This window comes from Pseudorca crassidens, chromosome 6, assembly GCF_039906515.1.
Source record: "Pseudorca crassidens isolate mPseCra1 chromosome 6, mPseCra1.hap1, whole genome shotgun sequence".
NCBI classification, from domain to species: Eukaryota; Metazoa; Chordata; class Mammalia; order Artiodactyla; family Delphinidae; genus Pseudorca; species Pseudorca crassidens.
In genome coordinates, this window is record NC_090301.1 from 34,356,888 (window position 1) to 34,377,571 (window position 20,684).

Consider the following 20,684-nt stretch of genomic DNA (forward strand, 5'->3'; position numbering starts at 1 on the left):
GGAGGGTGGGGAGCTGCGGGGTCCCGCGCGGGCACGTACCGTCCTGCCCGCGGCTAGGCTCTCCTTTGGCTGCGACCCGTCAAGACTTCACTCCTCTGATACCTGAAAATCGCAGGCAAGATGGAGGCAAAGAAACCGAAAGCCTGAAAGCGGATGTGGCTTTGCTGGCCAGTCCCGCGTGCGCTCGCCTTGCTCACCTTGGTCTTCTCTCGTATCGTACAAAAGCTTTAACCCTCTAAAAGGTTGACGGTCTGACATTCACTGTGTTAGACCCAGAGACCCCTCCCCACTCACCAGCCCTTTGAATTGAAACACTGCCGTGCTGTTCAACAACCCGCCTGCCTGCTGTTTCCTGTTTACACCCGCTCTGACTAGGCTTGCTGTGAACTCTGGGTGTTTGCCTAAATACGCAGATCTACTTGTCACTATGGACAGAACAAACTGTGGACGCCAAGTTCTATGTGCCCAAGAGCACAGTGAGGCCAAACAAACGGAAACCTTGGAGTTTGGAGCAGAGAAAGGTTTTTGGTGAGGCCGTGCAAGAAGAGGAGGTGGCCCGTGCCCTAAAAAGCCTGGTTCGGCAAAACACTTTTAAAAGCCAAGTAGGGGGTGGAGGTGTCGCGGGATACGTGATCAGCTCTTGCACAATTCTCTGATTGGCTGATGGTGAGGTAGTGGGGTGGTGTCACAGAGGTGAACATGATCAGTCTTTAGGCTTCAGGAGGCCTGGGGCTCTGTGCTCATGGTCGTCAGTTAACATCTTCCGTTTGTTGAAGTGGGGGGGGGTTGCATCTGCAAAACAACTCAGGAAATGTGCGTCAAATACTATTATCTAGGTCCTTTCAGAGAGGAGCTACAGCAGAGGACATGGCGGGGGAGGCCTGTCCCACGGGAAGGCCCCCATGGGGTCCTGCTCTTTACTGCACTTCTAGTGTTTGTTACGGATGCCTTGGAAAATAATAAAGAGCATATGTAAAAGCGCTTTATGCTTCATTCCTCATAACGACTTTCTTGTGATTTTTTTAAAGTTTCTAAACTTTTCTTAAATATATTTAAACTTACAGGAAAGTTGCAAAAATAATACCAAGAAAAATTCACCACCGCATGACAGCATGAGGAGCTCTGCTGACCCACTCCCTAATGAAACTGATGAAAATCGTTTTAAGACAAGCAAAAACAACCATTTACAGCCTTGGAAATATTCCTAAAAGAGCAAATAAATATCTATTCAAGAAAATCTAGGAAAAATTGGTAAGAAAGGCGAGAGTCTGTGGTATTTCAGCCAAGCCCTCTTCCTCTCTTTGCCCTCCCAACTGCAAGGCGGAGTCCCCACTCTGTCTTTAAACCGGGAGCACTGGGCCTCCTCTTCCCAAGCTCCCAGTGGGAGGGGCAGATGTCAACAATTCTCACCCTGCCTGGCCCTGGCTACCTGATACTGAGCCTAAGTCCTGTATAAATGTGGTTGAGAGATGGAGGATTCTTTCTTCCATCCAGCCCCACTCATGCACCAGAGGCTCTACCTTGGGCTGGAGCGCTGAGAATACTGGGGTCCTAATCACCCTTACCTCAGCTGCTGTAGTAGTGGTTCAAGCCAGAAGAAGAAAGCCAAGAAAACCTCGGGCTACTACGCATCCTCACCTAGAATTCAGCCTCTAGAACAGGGATGTGAGTCTGAGAGAAGCTTGCCATTGTTCCACCTCCTGCTCCAAAGCCCAGACTCAGTGATTGTGCCCGCCTCCCCCCCCCGCCGTGTTTTATGGATCGGTCCATAAAACAGATAGCTCTTAATCTCTTCCCATAGAAACTGACTTCATTTGCAACAGAGCATGGAGAAATAACAAGCCAAAGGGTGCTCTCAAAAACCTGGAGGTTGTGGTGATAGGCAATTGGGAGGAGATTCAAGATATGAGCTAAATTGTAAACTGGCTAGTTTGCAGGAAAGAATCAAAGATAAAGACAGCTGAGGGAAGCCCTCCTGGGGTAAGACAAATATTAGACACTGACCTCATAAACTTTTGCTTCAAAGGGGCCAGATTTTGATTAGATTTATTTGTAGAACAATATATGTACAAGCAAATAACAATAAGGAGGTTGGGGTGGGTGGAGAGGGTGGAGGGGGTGGGGAGTGGGGAGGAAACAAGTACCCAGAGTTGCTACAATACATTATCTAAAATGTCCAGTTTCCAACAAAAAATTATGAGGCATGCAAGCAAACAGGAAAGTATGACCCATACATTGGAAAAATAGCAGGCAACAGAAACTGCTTTACAAGCAACAGGATGTTAGATTTATCAGAAAAAAAAATTCAAAGTATTATAGCTATTATAAACATGTTCACAGAACTAAAGAAAAACATGGTTAGAGTATGATGACCATGTCATACCAAATAGAACATATCAATAGATATTCAGCCCCCTAGAACAGGGATGTGACTCAGAAACCATAAAAATGATCTAAATAGAAACTCTGGAGTTGAAAAGTACAATAACTGAAATAAGTTCATTAGGGGCTTAACAGGAGACTTGAACTGGCAGAAGAAAGAATAAGCTGACTTGAAGGTAGATGGATAGGGATTATGCAAGCCAAAGAACAGAGAAGAATGTAAAGAGCCTCAGAGAAATGTGGGACATCACTAAGCACACGAACATGTGCATAATAGGAGTGCTAGAAGGAGAGGAGAGTGAAGAAGGAGCAGAAAAAATCCAAAGAAATAATGGCTGAAAACTTTCCAAATTTATTGAAAAACTATAACTTACATATCCAGGAAGCTCAACAAATTCCAAATAGGATAAATAAATGCAAGAGATCTACAGACACAATAGAGAAAAAATGCTGAAAGTCAAAGACAGGAAGAAATCTTGAAAGCAGCAAAAGAAAAATGACTCATTACTTACAAATAAATGCCAGTAAGATTAATAACTGACTTCTCAGGAAAAGCAAGAGAAACCAGAAGGCAATGAGATAACATATTCAAAGTGCTCCATCCAAGAAACAATCTTATCAAAGTAAGTTGGTGAAATAAGGTGAAATTTTCCCAAATAAACAAAAACTGAGTGAATTTGTGCTAGCAGACCTGCCTCACAAGAAATACTAAAGGATGTTCCTCAGGTTGAAAGCAAATAACCCCAGACAGTAATTCAAATTCATACGAAAAAAAAGAAAAGAACATCAGAAAAGGCAGTTATAGACTGGGATTGACACATATACATTATTGGTACTATATATAAAATAGACAACTGATGGGAACATACTGTACAGCACAGGGAACTCTACCTAATGCACTATGGTAACCTAAACGGGAGGGAAGTCCAAAAGGGAGGGGATATCTGTATGTGTATGGCTGATTCATTTTGTTGTTCAGTGGAGGCTAACACAACATTGTAAAGCAACCATACTCCAATAAAAATTAATTAAAAAAAAGAAAAGGCAGTTATATAATTATGAGACAGTATAAATGAACATTTTTCCTACTCAACTGATTTTAAAAGCAATTGTATAAAATAATATAATGGATTCTTGTGCCTATAACATATAGAAATTAATATATGTGTACTGGTAAAAGGAGAACAAACTAAACAAACTAAACAAACTAAAGCAGCCAGAAGGAAGAAAATAATAAAGATTAAGGTGGAAGGGGCTTCCCTGGTGGCGCAGTGGTTAAGAATCCGCCTGCCAATGCAGGGGACATGAGTTCGAGCCCTGGTCCGGGAAGATCCCACATGCCGCGGAGCAACTAAGCCTGTGCGCCACAACTTGAGCCTTCGCTCTAGAGCCCACGAGCCACAAATACTGAGCCCACGTGCTACAACTACTGAAGCCCCCGCGCCTGGAACCTGTGCTCTGCAGCAAGAGAAGCCACCAGGATAAGAAGCCAGCACACTGCACGAAGAGTAGTCCCCACTCACTGCAACTAGAGAAAACCCACTCACAGCAACAGAAGACCCAGTGCAGCCAAAAATAAATAAATAAAAATTTTTAAAGGATTAAAGTGGAAATTAATAAAATATAGAATAGAAAAACAATAGAGAAAATCAATTAAACCAAAAGCTGATTTCTTGAAAAGGTGAACAAAATTGCAAACCTTTTGCTACATTGACCAAGAGAAAAAGAAGACTCAAATTACTAGAATCAGAAATGAAAGAGAGAGAATGAACGAATTGGGAGATTGGGACTGACATATATACACTAATATGTATAAAATAGGTAACTAACAAGAACCTGCTGTATAAATAAATAAATAAATATAATTTAAAAAATAAATTATATATTTAAAAAAAGAAGAAAAAGAAAGCGGGTACATTACTACTGACCCTACAGAAATAAAAAGGACTTTAAAGGAACACTATGAATAATTGTACTACAACAAATTAGATAACCTAGATGGACAAATACCTAGAAAGACACAAACTATCAAAACTGACTCAAGAAGAAATAGACAATTTGAGTACACCTATACAAAGTGAAAAAATTTAAAAATCTATCCACAAAGAAAAGCCCAGGCCCAGACAGCTTCATTTGTAAATTCTACCAAACTTTTACGGAAGAATATTCTTCACAAACTCTCAAAAAACAGAAGAGGAGTGTGTTAGTTTGCTAGGGTTGCCATAACAAAATACCACAGACTAGGTGACTTAAACAACAGAAATTTATTTCTCACCATTCTGGAGGCTAGAAGTTCAAAGTCAAGACATCAGTAAATTTGGTTTCTTCTGAGGCCTCTACCCTGGACTTTAGATAGCAGTCTTCTTGCTGTGTCCTCACATGGTCTTTCCTCCGTATGCACACATCCTTAGTGTCCTTCTATGTGTTCTCTTCTGATAAGGACACCAGTCATATTGGATTAGGGCCGACCCTAATAGCCTCATTTTAACTTTGCCTCTTTAAAGACCTTATCTATGACTACAGTAACATTGTGAGGTACTAGGAGTTAGGACTTTAACATATGAACTGGGGGTAGGGGTAGAGGGGTAGGACACAAGTCAGCCCATAACAAGAAAGGAACACTCCCCAACTCATCAGGCCATTATTACTATGATACCAAAACCAGACAAAGATGTCACAGGCAAAGCAATATCTTGTGCATGACCAATATCTTGTGCACGTGGATGCAAAAGCCAATATCTTGTGCATGTGGATGCAAAAGCCCTCAACAAAATACTAGCAAACTGAATCCAGCAACATGTAAAAATAATTATCCACCATAACCAAGTGGGATTTATCCCAGGAGTGCAAGATTGGTTTAACGTCTGAAAATCAATTAATGTAATACATTATATCAATAGAATAAAAAATAGAATTCACATGATCATTGCAATAGACACAGAAAAAGCATCTGACAAATTCCAGCATGGTTTCATGATAAAAACACTCAACAAACTAGGGACAGAAAGGGACTCCACAACTTTAGAAAGGGCATCTTAACTTAGGAATAAGTTTAACATAAGAAGTATAAAGTAGTGTGGTACTGGCACAAGGATAGATATATAGATCAATGAAACAGAATTAAGAGCCCAGAAATAAACCCATATATGTATGGTCAACTGATTTTAGACGAGAGTACTGAGATTATCCAATGGGGGGAAATAGTCTTTTCAACAAATGGTGCTAGGACAAATTGATTTCCACATACCAAAGAATAAAGTTGGACCACTACTTCATACCATATATAAAAATCAATTTGAGATGAATCGAAGACCTAAATGTAAGAGCTAAAACTATAACATTCTTAGAAGAAAATATAGGAGTAAAACTTAATGATATTGGATTTGGCAAAGGATTCTTGGATATGACCCCCAAAGCCCCAGCAACAAGGGAAAAAATAGACAAATTTGACTTCCTCAAACTCAAAACCTTTTGTGCTTCAAATGACACAATCAAGAAAATGAAAATACAACCTACAGAATGGGAGAAAATATTTGCAAACCCTGTATCAATAAGGGACTTGTATCCAGAATATACAAAGAACTCTTACAACTCAATAATAAAGAGACAAATAAAAGAATTTTTAAATGGGCAAAGGATCTGAATAGATATTTCTCCAAGGAAAATATATAAATAGCCAATAAGCACATGAAAAGATGTTCAACATCATTAGTCATCAAGGAAATGCAAATCAAAACCACAATGAGATACCATTTAGTGCTCACTGGGATGGCTAGAATCAAAAAGTCAGATAATAACAAATGTTGGTAAGGATGTGGAGAAATTGGAACCCTCATATACTGCTAGTGGGGATGTGAAATGGAGCAATCACTTTGGAAAACAGCCAGGCAGTTCCACAAATGATTAAACATAGAGTTACTATATGAACCAGCAATTTTACTCCTAGGTATAAACTCAAAAGAAATGAACATATGTCCATGCAAATACTTATACACAAATGCTTATCGTAGTATTATAGCCAAGAAGAACCCAAATGTCCATCAACTAATGGATATTTAAACAAAACATGTTATATTCATACAATGAAATATAATTCAGTCATGAAAAAGAATAAAGTACTGATACATGGCATAATATGGATGAACCTTGAAAAATCCTGCTAATTGTGTGTGTGTGTGTGTGTGTGTGTGTGTGTGTGTGTGTGTATAGTTTATATAAACTCTTACAATTAAAAAGAGAAATGCTTATTATGGAGGCTGTGGAAAAGATATATAAATAGACAGTTCCCAGAAGAGGAAGTATAAATGGCTAAAATACATTTGAGATAACCACTCCTGCCTCCCCTCTATCCCCCCATAGATATCCCCACAGCTTGTTTGGGCTCTAGTACTGCACACCAGACAGCCACTCTGCTTGGATGACTATTCTGCTCTGCCCCACATAGTGGGGCTTTAAGGCTGGATTATCAGGAAGGAAGAGGAGAAGAAAAGAAGGAACAGAATTTATTTTTTTAACTATGAATGAATGCTGAACTTAATAAAGTGCTTTTCCTGCATCTAGTTAGCCTTTCTCCAGAGGCAACCTTTCACTTCTTTTAGATGATTATTTTATTTGTGTTTCTAAATAACATGCTTACATTGTTACTTCTCGATTTTTTTAGGTTTTGGTATTTCCTATTGACTTCCTATTATACAAGATGAGACTACAGCTCTCTTTTTCCATAAACTCCACTCAATGTTCCCTCCAACCTTTCTAATATCACCATGTTCCCAAGATAGTTATATTCTGATTTTGATTAGGTCAATTTTAGTACTTACGCTATTATATTAATTTTTTTTCGCTATTATAATCATACAAATGATAGTCACAGCAAAGTCCGGTAAGAACCTATGATTACTTTTCCTTCCCTGCATTTCTTTTAGTTTCCCCTGGAGTTAATAATTGTCTTGTTTTGTTTTGTTTTCTAAGTAATTCAACCTTAGACTCTTTGTCACTTATCCAAACCTTGCTTCAATTTATTGACACATAAGGTATATAATTAATGTCAGTTTCCTGGAGAAGTGACTTCCAAAGCTGTTGGATATGCTCTAGTCTGTGCTGTTACCCTCTACACAGAGTACCCAGCTGTCATCCTGGGATCTCCCTTAACCATCAGCCTTGAAATTCCTTGTATCTCCTTTTTATGTGTATCTTCTGTGTCATGGACTCCATGTCTTTCGCTTTCTTGGTTTGTTCCCTCATTATTCTTCAGCAGCATCCCACCGTAGTCTCCTGAAAATGGGTGAGAATTTACAGTCTGTAAATGTCTTTATTATCTTCATTCTGGGCATAAACATTCTAAACTGGGAATATGTTTTTTTTCAGAATGAGGAAAACATTTCTCCCATTGTCTTCTATCAGTTTTGCTATTGAATCATCCAAAGACATTTTCATTCCTATTTTTATATGTGAACTTTTCCCCCACTCCCCTCTCTGGAAGTGTGATCGTTAATTTTGTGTGTCAATTTCACTGGGCTAAGGGAAGCCCAGATAGCTGGCAAAACATTATTTCTGGGTGTGTTTGTGAGAATGTTTCTAAAAGAGATAAGCATTTGAATTGGTAGATTCAGTAAAGAATGAGTGGTGGGCATCATCCAATCTTTTGAGGACCTGAATAGAACAAAAAGACGGAGGAAGTATGAGTTCTATCTCTTCCTTAGCTGGGATGTCCACCTTCTCCTGCCCTCAAACATTGGTGTTCCCAGTTCTTGGGCCTTCAGACTTGGACTGGGACTTACACCACCGGCTTTCCTGGGCCTCTAGCTTGCGGATCGTGGGACGAAGATTCCATAACCAATGAGCCGATCCTTCATAATAAATCTCTTTCTTTAAATCTCTTTATACCCTATTGGTTCTATTTCTCTGGAGAACCCCGACTAAAATAAGAAGTGTGTAGCATCTTCTCACTGTTCTTAGTATTCTGAAATTTCACAGTATATGCTGTACATCCACAATTTGCATTCACTGTGCTGGGCACTCAGTCTTCAATCTGGAAATACATCCTTCAGTTCTAGAAGACTTTAAGCATTTAGCTGGTGATTTGTCCTACCCATTTTTCTCTGTTTCTTTTCCCTTTCCCTCTTTCTTCTCTGTTTCTTTTCCCTTTCCTCTTTCTTTCTTTCTTTCTTTCTTTCTTTCTTTCTTTCTTTCTTTCTTTCTTTCTTGATATTGTCCCTCCTTAACTTGCTCTGTATTTTTTGTTCTATTTTCTCCTTTCTTCTTTGTTTTTTACCTCTACTTTTTGGGACACTTCTATTTTCTAACCCTTCTATTGAGGTTTTCTTTTCTTTTTTTAATCCCAGAGTTAAGAATTATAATGAAGTTAGGGCTCCTTGAATTTTTAAAAACTGTGAAATATAAAAGAATTCAGAAAAGTGTATGAAACAAATACACACATTAATAAAGAATTATAAATCAAACATCCATGTAACCACCACCCAAGGCACAAAACAGAAACATCTCAGAGGTCCCCTGTGTGTCCCTCCCTGATCATAACCCACTTCCTCCCCCTAGAGGTACCACTATCCCAACTTTGGAGATAATGATTTTCTTGACTTTATAAGTTTTACCACTTACATATGCATCTCTAAACAGTATAGCTTAGTTTTGACTATTTTTGCACTCTATATGAATGAAAATAAACCATATTCTTTTGTGCCTTCCTTTTTATGCTCAACATTATGTTCATTGAGATTTATTGTGCTGTATGTCTGTATAGTTAATTGATTTTCATTGCTGTATACTACAAAATTCTTAGAAGAAAATATTTGAAATTTTGGGGTAGGCAGAGGTTTCTTAGACAGGACATAAAGAAGCACAAATCATGAAAGAAAACATTTACAAATTGGTATCCATCAAAAATCTGTTCTTCAAAAGACCCTCATTAAAAAAATAAAAATAGGACTTCCCTGGTGGTCCAGTATTTACGACTCTGTGCTTCCACTACAGAGGGTGGGTTCCATCCCTTGTTGGGAAACTACGATCCCTCATGCTGCTCAGTGCAGCCAAAAAATAAAAAGAAATAAAAATTTAAAAATAAAAAATAAAATTCCTGTCCATAAAAAAAAAGACCCTCATTAAGAAAATGAAAAGGCAAGCCATAGACTAGGGGAATATATTTTCAATATATATCTCTCAAAGGACATAAAGCTTGAATATATGAAGAATTCTTACTCTGAATAATAAAACAAATGACCCATTTTTAAAATGGGCAAAAGAGGGGACTTCTCTGGTGGTCCAATGGGTAAGACTCCACGCTCCCAATGCAGGGGGCCCAGGTTCTATCCCTCATTGGGGAACTAGACCCCACATGCATGCTGCAACTAAGAAGCCCATATGCTACAACTAAACATGCTGAACGAAGATCCTGCGTGCTGCAACTAAGACCTGGCGCAGCCAATAAATAAATAAATAAATATTTTAAAATAATAAAATAAAATAAATGGGCAAAAGATTTGAACAGACACCTCATAAAATAGGATACACAATGGCCAATAAGTACATGAAAATCTATTCATTATCATTAGTTATCAGGGAAATAAAAATTAAAAGCCTACAGTAATGGCTAAAATCAAAACAGCTGACAATACAAAGAATCAGTGAGAATGTGAAATAACAACTCTAATACATTGCTGGCAGAAATGTAACATAATACAACTTGGAAACCAGTTTGGCTATTTGCTATAAAGTACACTTAGCATATAACCAAGCAAAAGCATTCTTAAGTCCTTACTCAAGAGAAATAAAGCATATATCTATACAAAGACTTGCATATGAATGTTTATAGCAGCTTTGCTAATAATAACCCAAAACTGGGAATAACTTAAATATTCATCAACAAGCAAATGGATAAGGACTTCCCTGGTGGTGCAGTGATTAAGACTCCTCACTCCCAATGCAGGGGGCCTGGGTTCAATCCCTGGTCAGGGTACTAGATCCCACATGCATGCTGCAACTAAGAGTTTGCATGCCACAACTAAGGAGCCTGCCTTCACAGCTAAGACTGGGCGTAACCAAATAAATAAATAAATATTAAAAAAACAACAACAGGCAAATGGATAAACTATGTTAAATATATTCATATAATGGAATAATAGTCAGCAGTAAAAAGGAAGAAACAACTGATCCATGCAACAACATGGATAATTATGCCCAACATACATGCTAAAGCATTTAAGGGAATTGTGCTGATGTCTTTAAAATACATCAAAAATAAGATGGATTGACAGACAAATGGAAAAATGGATGTGTTAAAGCAAGTGTTGTAGGATGTAATGGTATAATCTAGTGGTAGATATATGTAGCTGTAGACATATGTCACTGTAAAATTCTCGCAGCTTTGCTTTGTGATTGATGAATTTATAACAAAAGTTTTGCGCAGAAAATACTGTGTGAGTGAAAGAATCCAGGTACACAAAAAGTATACACTGTCTGGTTTATTTATAAAAAGAAAATTTTAGAACAGACAAAACAAATGTATAGTGACAGAAAGTTCATCAGTGGTTGCCTGGGAGAAGTGTTGATTGTAAAAAGTCATGAGGAAATTTTGGAGTAATGGAAATATTCTGTAGATTGATTGTACGATAGTTACATGGGAATATATATTTGTCAAAAGTCACTGAACTGTATGCTTAAAACGTATTTATTTATATAAATTACACTTTGATAAATTTGATTTTTTTTTTTTTTTTTTTTTTTGGCCGCATGGTACAGCTTGCGGGGATCTTAGTTCCCCGAGCAGGGATCAAACCTGGGCCCTCAGCAGGGAAAGCACAGAGTCCTAACCACTGGACCATCAGAGAATCCTGATAAAGTTGATTTTAAAACAAAAAGACAAGGACTTCCCTGGCAGTCCGGTGGTAAAGAATCCGCCTTAGAATATCAGGGATGCGGGTTTGATCCCTGGTCAGGGAACTAAGATCCCACATGCCGTGGGGCAACTAAGCCACGCCCCTCAACTAGAGAGCCTGCATGAGCAGACTACAGAACCCAGGCGCCCTGGAGCCCGCGTGCCACAACTAGAGAAGAGAAAACCCATAAGCCACAACTAGAGAGAAGCCCATGCACCACAACTAAGACCCGACAGAGCCAAAAATAAATAAATAATAAATAAATCTTTTAAAAAAGACAAATGTTGTTAAATAAATAAGTAAATAAAACAGGCAAAAGTGAATTGGAAGCACTGAGCTCCTAAGTGGGTCTAATCCATTCTGAGCGTCTCAGTGGATGATATGGCTGAGCTATGTCCTTGGGGAACCCCCATTGTCAGTATTTTCAAAGTTTTCCTTTTCAGTTTGTCAGATTTAGCAGAGATGACTCTTCTAATCTCCTGCCTGCAGAGGTAAGGCCTGGTTGCGAGAGCTTCTGGAGTGGAGTGAGAGAAGATTGATGAGGTAATCCAATAGGCATACCTTATCTTAGCTGGATACTCTTGACACGTCCCTCTTATTGAAACCCTTACTTCCCTTGCTTCTAGGATCCAGCTCTCTCCAGATTTATCTCCCACTTCTCTGATCTTTCCTTCTCAGTCTCTTTACAGACTTCCTTTCCTTTGTTTGCCCCTTAAATATTGGTTCTGTCTTTGACTCTCTTCTTTTTGTCAACCAGGATTTAATTATCTTTGTTTTAATGATCATGCATCCCTCTACTGTGTTTTTCTAGTTTCCATGTACATCTGATTTCCTCCATGGTCTGTTGGAGTTCTATCTGTCATCTGCCTTTGTGAAGCACTAAAGAAATGTGTTGAGTACAGAATGTGACAGAGAGAGGTCAGAGGAGAGAAAAATCATCAGAGCCCAAAGGCCACCAGCTGGTTCAGCAATGTCCCAGGCTTGGAGGAAGATGCTGACACAGATGGAGGCCAAGTCTAGGTACAGATGTATCACGTCTCTGTTATCCTGCTGCTGTCCCTTACTTGTGATGAGCTATTTCTGTGCTGTTGCTCCACAGCAAGGAGCCCTCTCCCAACACAAAATAAATGCTTGGGCACCCTGGTTTTCCCTTCTTGATGACTGAACATTTTACAATAAAATGTTAAAACATTGGGCTAAGTGCAGGAAGTCAGACACCAAAGAATACATACTGTTTCAATACCTAAAATGCAGTGTAGCTCAGGGCACAGACTCCAGGGGAGAATCTGTCATGCACATATGCCCTCCTGGGACCTGCAAGGAGACATTGACAAGGAGAGCCATCGTTTGAAAGTAGGAATGCAGGGGCTTCCCTGGTAGCGCAATGGTTAAGAATCCGCTTGCCAATGCAGGCGACGCGGGTTCGAGCCCTGGCCCGGGAGGATCCCACGTGCCACGGAGCAACCAAGCCCCAGCGCCACAGCTACTGAGTCTGCGCTCTAGAGCCCGCGAGCCACAGCTACTGAAGCTTGTGCACCTAGAGTCCGTGGTCTGCAACAAGAGAAGCCACCGCAATGAGAAGCCCGCACACCACAACGAAGAGTAGCACCTGCTCACCGCAACCAGAGAAAGCCCCTGCACAGCAACGAAGACCCAACGCAGCTAAAAATAAAAACAAACAAATAAATAAATAAATTTATTTTTAAAAAAAAGAAAGTAGGCATGCAGTAAGTGGTAGCTATTATTTTATCCTAGACCTATTAACATGCTTTTTATGTACATTAACTCATATAATTCTGTGGTACGGACCACTGAGTCCACTTTACTAATGGGGAAACTTAGGCTTAGAGAGGCTAAATAATTAGGTAACGAGTTTAAAGTCATACAGGTAATAATTGGCAGAGCTAGGGTTCACAAGCAGGGAGTCTAACTCTCAAGCCCAGGCTGTAGGAGAGATCTATTGCCTGCTGTTAACCAAAGAGATGGCCATGTTGGGAATGCAGGTACCACCTACTCCCACCTCATACAGAGATACCACTACCACTGATCTTTTTATTGTCTCCATTGTCTTTTCTAGGATGTCACACAGTTAGAATCATATAGTATGTAGCCTTTTCAGATTGGCTTCTTTCACTTAGTAATTTACATCTAATGTTCTTCCATGTCTTTTCATGACTTAATAGATCATTTCTTTTTAGCACTGAATGATAGTCCATTATCTGGTTGTACCACAGTTTATCCATTCACCTATTGAAGGACATCTTGGCTGCTTCCAAGTTTGGGCAATTATGAAAACTGCTATAAACATCTATGTACAGGTTTTTGTATGGGCATAGTTTTCAACTTCTTTGGGTAACTACCAAGGAGCACAATTGCTGGATGGTATGGCAAGAGTATGTTGAATTTTTTAAGAAACCCCTAAACTGTCTTTCAAAGTATCAGTACCATTCTGCATTTTCACCAGCAATGTATGAGAATTCCTCTTGCTCCACATCCTTACCAGCATTTGGTGTTGTCAGTGTCCCAGATTTTGGCCATTCTAATAGGTATGTAGTGGTATCGTATTATTGTTTCAATTTGCATTTTCCCCAACATATGATGTGGAGCAGGTTTTCTTTTTTCTTCTTTTTTAAAAAGTCTTTTCCATTATGGTTTATTACAGGATATTGAATATAGTTCCCTGTGCTATATAGTAGGACTTTGTTGTTTATCTATTTTATTTTATTTTTTTATAAATTTATGTATTTATTTATTTTATTTTTGGCTGCATTGGGTCTTTGTTGCTGTGCGCGGGCTTTCTCTAGTGCAGCGAGCAGGGGCTACTCTTTGTTGCGGTGTGTGGGCTTCTCATTGCGGTGGCTTCTATTATTGCAGAGCACTGGCTCTAGGTGCTCGGGCTTCTGTATTTGTGGCACTTGGGCTCAGTAGTTGTGGCTCGTGGGCTCTGGAACACAGGCTCAGTAGTTATGGTGCACGGCAGTAGTTGCTCCACGGCATGTGGGATCCTCCCGGACCAGGGATGGAACCCGTGTCCCCTGCATTGGCAGGTGGATTCTTAACCACTGCATCACCAAGGAAGTCCCTGTTAATCTATTTTATATATAGTAGTTTGTATCTGCTAATCCCAAACTCCTAATTTATCCTCCCTCACCCCTTTCCCCGCTTGGTAACCACAAGTTTGTTTTCTATGTCCGTGAATCTGTTTTTGTTTTGTAAATAAGTTCATTTGTATCACATTTTAGATTCCACATATTAGTGATATCATATAATATTTGTCATTCTCTTTCTGACTTACTTCACTTAGTATAATAATCTCTAGGTCCATCCATGTTGCTGTAAATGACATTATCCCATTCTTTTTTATTATTCCATTGTATATATTGGAGCATCTTTTCATATGCTTATTTTCCATCTGTATGTCTTCTTTGGTGAGATGTCTGCTAAGATCTTTGGCCCTTTTTATGGGAATTCTCTGGCGGTCCAGTGGTTAGGACTTGGTGCTTTCATGTTTTCACTGCAGTAGCCCGAGCTCAGTCCCTGGCTGGGGAATTAATATCTTGCAAACTGCATGACCAAAATAAATTAAGTATTTTTTTAAAAAAGATCTTTGGCCCTTTTTAAAATCAGATTGTTTCCTTGTTGTTAGGTTTTAAGATTTCTTTTTATATTTTGAATAATAGTTCTTTATCATATGTGTCTTTTGCAAATATTTTCTCCCAGTCTGTGACTTCTCTTCTTATTCTCTTAATATTGTCTTTTATAGAGCAGAAGTCTTTAAATGTTAATGAAGTCCAGCTTATCAATTATTTCTTTCATAGATGTGCCTTTAGTGTTGTATCTAAAAAGTGACTGCCAAATCCAAGGTCACTTAGGTTTTCTCTAATGTTATCTTCCAGGAGTTTTATGGTTTTACTTTTTATATTTAAGTCTGTGATCCTTTGAGTTAATTTTTGTGAAAGATGTAAGGTCTGTATCTGTATTAATTTTTGGCATGTGTATGTCCAACTCTTCCAGCAGCACCTGTTAAAGAGACTATTTTTTGCTCCATTGTATTATCTTTGTCCCTTTGTCAAAGATTAGTTGACGGGCTTCCCTGGTGGTGCAGTGGTTGAGAGTCCGCCTGCCGATGCAGGGGACACGGGTTCGTGCCCCGGTCCGGGAAGATCCCACATGCTGCGGAACGGCTGGGCCCGTGAGCCCTGGCCGCTGAGCCTGCGCGTCCGGAGCCTGTGCTCCGCAACGGGAGAGGCCACAACAGTGAGAGGCCCGCGTACCACAAAAAAAAAAAAAAAAAAAAAAGATTAGTTGACTATATTTATGGAGGTCTGTTTCTGGGATCTCTATTCCATTCCATTGATCTATTTGTCTACTCTTTTGCCAATACCACACTGTCTTCATTACTGGAGCTTTATAGTAAGTCTTGAAGTCAGGTAGCATCAGTCCCCCAGCTTTGTTCTTCTGCAATATTATGTTGAGTATTCTGGGTCATTTGCCTCTCCACATGAAATTTAGAATCAGTTTGCTGATATTCATAAAATAATTTTCTGGCATTTTGGTTGGGAATCCACTGAATCTATAGATCAAGTTGGGATTGGTTTAGTTCTGGAGAGGACCTATACCTATTGGGGAGTAGGAGTTATTTTGGAGATTAAAAGATAATAAATAAGTTAATTAAAATCAGCTACAGGCAAAGGGGAGATTTTAGCATAGACTGTGTGTTAGATAGTACTGTGTATTTATTTTAAATTTCTTGGGTGTAATAGTGGTAATTTTATTATGTAGGAGAATGTCCTTGTTCACAGGAGATAAATACTGAAGTATTTAGAGGTAAAGTATCACGGTGCCTGCAAGTTACTTTCAAATGGCTTAGCAAGGTTTGTGTGTGTGTGTGTGTGTATGTCTGTCTCAAGAAAAATGAAACAAAGTGGCTAAATATTATCAATTGGTGACTCTAGGTGAAAGATATATGTGTATTCTTTAAACCTTTCTGATTTACATATTTGAAATGTTTGAAAATAAAACACTGGAAAAATATCTATTTGTGATCCTGATATCCTACCAATTGTATTCAAAATGCAATACAAAATTTTTCACACACATCATTTTGTTTTAAAATGTTGTATTGACTTTGGGGAGGATACAAGTATAAACATTTCCTATATAAATGTTAGTCAAAAACACTGTATAAAGGAAAATATATTCTTTGAAGTTTGGGTATTAAAAGCAAGATGTATTCTACTAGGAACACATGAACTAAGGAGGTGCTTTGCAGGGTGTAACTATATATATGTTTCTTTCCTTGTTTATCTTTCTTGACTAACCTTTAAGATCCATGAGCTAGGGATCATTACATTTTTGTTTCTCATTGACCATCCAGCATTTAACACACTGCTTGGTGCACAGTAGGTCCCTGTATTAGTAGGATAACACTCACTGCTTTAACAAAGTAACCCCAAAATAGCCGTAGCTTAACACAATGGAAGTTTATTTTGTCATCACCTAGCTGATCAATACATGTGTTTCTGGCAGGCAGCTTCCCTCCATGCAGTGATTTCAGGGACTGAGACTCCTTTCATGTTTTGGCCTCACCATTCCAAGGGTACTTGTTATCCTCAGCATTCAGTCAGCAGAAGGGGAAAGAGTGTGAAGAAACATATCTGCTTCTTAACATCCTTGCCCTAAAAATGACACACCTCATTTCCACTCACATTTCATTGGTGAAAACTAGACATATGGCCACTGAGAAAGCAAGGTGTGTGTGTGGGGGGGTGTGTGTGTGTCTGGAAAACCATAGTCCCTGGCCTGGCAGCCACTTCCCAAGGACAATCCTGTAAGATAGAAAGGCAGCAGATTGTAGTGGAAAGCTAGCCATCTCTATCAGTGTTTAAATATTTGCTGAATGAATGGATACAATTTCTAGGTCTGCTGTATTCTTTGCAAATGTAATGCCATGTAAATCTCAGGATGTGGAGGAGCTCAGATGCAGTCCATGCAACCACTGGTGGTTCTGTTGACTTCATAAGTTCTCGGGCAAAATGTAGTAACAAGGCCTGGAGTACCCTCCTGCCTGAGACAACTAAAAAACCAGATGGACAAAATGTAAAAAACAATAATTTTCAGACATTGGACATCAAGCAGTGCAGGACAGTGATCCTCCAGAGAGGTAAGCCCTATGATTACCCTAGCATGCTGCCTAGAAAGAGTTTCCAGGTCATGACACAGGGAGAGGGAACTCAAGCAGAGCCTGGCAGTCTCTTTAAATTGAGGAGACAGAGTCCAGGGAGCCACAGTGGCTAAAGTTCACAGGGTGAAGTTTCAGAGGTCAGAGACCTGCACAGAGAGACTGCTCTAGGGAATTTCTGAGAGTCTCCCTCAAGTTTTCAGCTGAATACTAATCAGTGCATACAAGGAAGGAAACCATACAAGCCTGGAGAAGAACTACCTGAAAGGAGCAAAGGAAACAATTCTCGAAGCTCATGCAAGGACAAGAATAGTTCAAGTTCATACCAGACAGAATGGAAAATCTTATAATTCATGGTTCTGAGTAGTAGAGGAAAAATAGCCCTAGACTAAAGGCAACTCTAATCCTACATAACAAAGTTGAAGAGCAAGCCTCAAAAAGATTTAACTGTTTATAAATAATTTAACTGCATTTCTAGAACAAATCTCAAAAATATTTACAGGAATACAAAAATATCCAGCCCCAACAAGGTAAAGTTCCCAATGTCTGGCATTTAATCAGAAAATTACAAAAATGCAAGGAACCAGGAAAATACAATCTATAATGAAGACAACAATCAATTACTAGAATTAGACTCAGAAATACCACAGATCATAGAAGTAGTAGACAGGGATACTAAAACAGATACTATTCCATATGTTCAAGAAGACAGAGGAAAAATTGAGCATGTTAAGTCAATATATGAAAGATTAAAAGACCCACATTAAAGTCCTAGATGCAAACTACAATGTCTGAGGTGAAAAATATATTGCATGAAGTTAGCAGCAGATGACATACTCAAGAAGAAAAGATTAGTGAATCTGAAGGCATAACAATAGAAACTATCTAAAATGAAACACACAGATAAAAAAAAAAAACAGTGTCAGGGAAGCTGTAATATAACTTTAAGCAACCTAACATACATGTAACTGGAGTCTCTGAAAAAAGGGTGTGGGAGACAGAAAAAAATACTTGAAGAAAAAATGACTGAAAACTTCAAATTAGATAAAAACTATAATCCATAGATCAAAGAAACTCAATGAAACCCAAGTACAAGAAAGATGGATAAAATAATACCAAATAACACGATAAATTGCTTTAAACCATTGATATGAAATGACTGACCGATCAATCTGTCCCATAACTTTCCATTTGGACTGGAACTGACCGAACTACAGACACAGTATTGCTGGAACTTTGCCAGAATATGAAGTTTAGTGTCTGCTCCATTCCAGACTCTTTAAATGAATCAGATCAGCCCTAAAATGTGAGATCCAGCCTCAGGCAATATCAGCTGTCACCAGCTTTCATTCAGATGGCCAGTCATTTACTGTCCAGAATTGTCCCATTTATATTCTTTCCCTGCCCGGCTTGACAATCCCCTTGAATTTTAATTTATGCACACATTCTTTGTAATTGCACAATCCATTTGGACAGGATTTTCTGCCTCTTGCTTTCAGCACGCTTTTCAGACCTGACTTGGTAAATGCCCTCTACCCCAGTCCTCAGGAGCTATACTAGATAGGCCACCCGCCATTCCCACCAGTTTTCCTGTGAAAAATTTCCAGGAAATTTTAAGGGAATGGGTCTTAAAAGTTCTCATCACAAGGAAAAAAAAGTGTAACTATGTGAGATGATGGATGTTAACTAACCTTATTCTGGTAATCATTTTGTAATATATACATATACCAAATCATTACGTTGTACACCTAAAACAAATGCAATGTTATATGTCAATTATATCTCAATAAAACTATTTACAGAATTAATTTAAACTTTCTAACCATCTGACCAAACTCTAAGCAGGCAATGTTGGGATCCACCTGGGTGCTGTGAAAGTTTCATCAAGTTGAAAGTTGAGAATTTCAGTAGCATTTGCCATATAAATTTGGAACCTGAATTGAAATATATCCTCACATCAAATATGCCTTATGAGAAATAACTATTATCGCTGCCTCAGTCACAATTGAGCAATAACTGCTAATGCTATTGGCACAAATACTAACTCTACAGCAGGGCACTTTTGTATAAATAAAGTTGAAGAAAGTATTTTTGGACATCTTTTATATTGCTGAAAAAATTAATTTTTGGAAGTGCTGACTTCTATAGTTGTCATTAAAAAATTAGCCTTCTACACACATGGATTTCTAATCATATTGCTCTTCGTTAAAAACACGTGGACATCCTTCTGCTGTATAAACAATGCTTACATGTCTATGTAGTCATATGTGGCTTATGTGCTCAACCCTAAAATAAACCAGAATGGGTGGTGCAGCTCTAGTGGTCCCAAAGGAGGATAAAACCAAAGAAGTTCTGGAACACAACTTTATTTTTATTTTGGTGAACATCTGGACCATCTGGACCTACAATGGGATGACAGGGGAGTAGTGAGAAGAAAAAGATGAAAATACCTAGTCTTAGTCTCAAGGAGTTAATCTAGAGGCAAGATAAGAGTCATGCAAAGTAGAATGAGATAAATTGTAAATTGAGTATAAGCATTGTGCTGAGGGCTTGAAGAAATGGGACTTATTACATTTGTGGCAGGAATTAGGTTCCAGTAAGTAAGACAGGGAGTGAAAAGGAATGTGGGACATCAGAGAAAACAGCCTGGGGCTTCAAACAGTTGTTAGATGTTGAGCTTTGGAATGCTTGTGGCATTGCAGCTAAATCTTTGTGGTTCACGGCTTAGCAAACAGATGTCTCAGTGTCTCCTGTGGCCTATGGTGACCATAGGACCTTGAGCACAGACAAGAATGCTTCCTATTAATCTACATGACCAGGTCAGCCCCACTCTATGACTGACATACTCAGGCCACCTCTCACGTAGCCCAGACTGCCACGTAAACCCACTACATATCTGCAAATGTGGGCCACTTTGTTATTTTAGCTTTTGTAACTCTTTGGAATTATACATTTTATTATGGTCTTTATTATTACTTAGCAAGAATAATCAATTGACTTTGAAGGATAATGGAAAGAAGGAAGAAATGATGTAATATATGAAGCAAGCATGGTAAATGTTTAAGTAGATTAAAAAAGAGAGAGGAGATGAATGCATAAATTGGGTGAAATTCTCTAGTTTGATCAAGATGAAGATTTCTGACATATTATGAAACTTTCAAAATCTGATGGTTGAAAGCTTTTGATAAAATTCAACCCCAATTTATGATAAAAACTCTCCAGAAATTAGGCAT

At 38.8% G+C, this 20,684-nt stretch overlaps 1 protein-coding gene across 15 annotated transcripts in view; it reads right to left on the minus strand.

Annotated features, from left to right (window-relative positions):
• CFLAR (CASP8 and FADD like apoptosis regulator) overlaps nt 1–20,684 on the minus strand; it is an 81,058-nt gene that overhangs the window by 53,987 nt on the left and 6,387 nt on the right. For 3 of the 15 annotated variants that reach the window (XM_067741030.1, XM_067741031.1, XM_067741017.1), the window contains exon 1: nt 40–964. The exons of 1 other annotated variant lie outside the window; for it this stretch is intronic. The gene's annotated coding sequence lies outside the window, so the exon portion shown is untranslated. Of the gene's footprint in view, nt 1–39; nt 980–20,684 lie in introns of those variants that run through there. 11 more of the 15 variants (XM_067741018.1, XM_067741021.1, XM_067741034.1 and 8 more) reach the window with 9 other exon arrangements.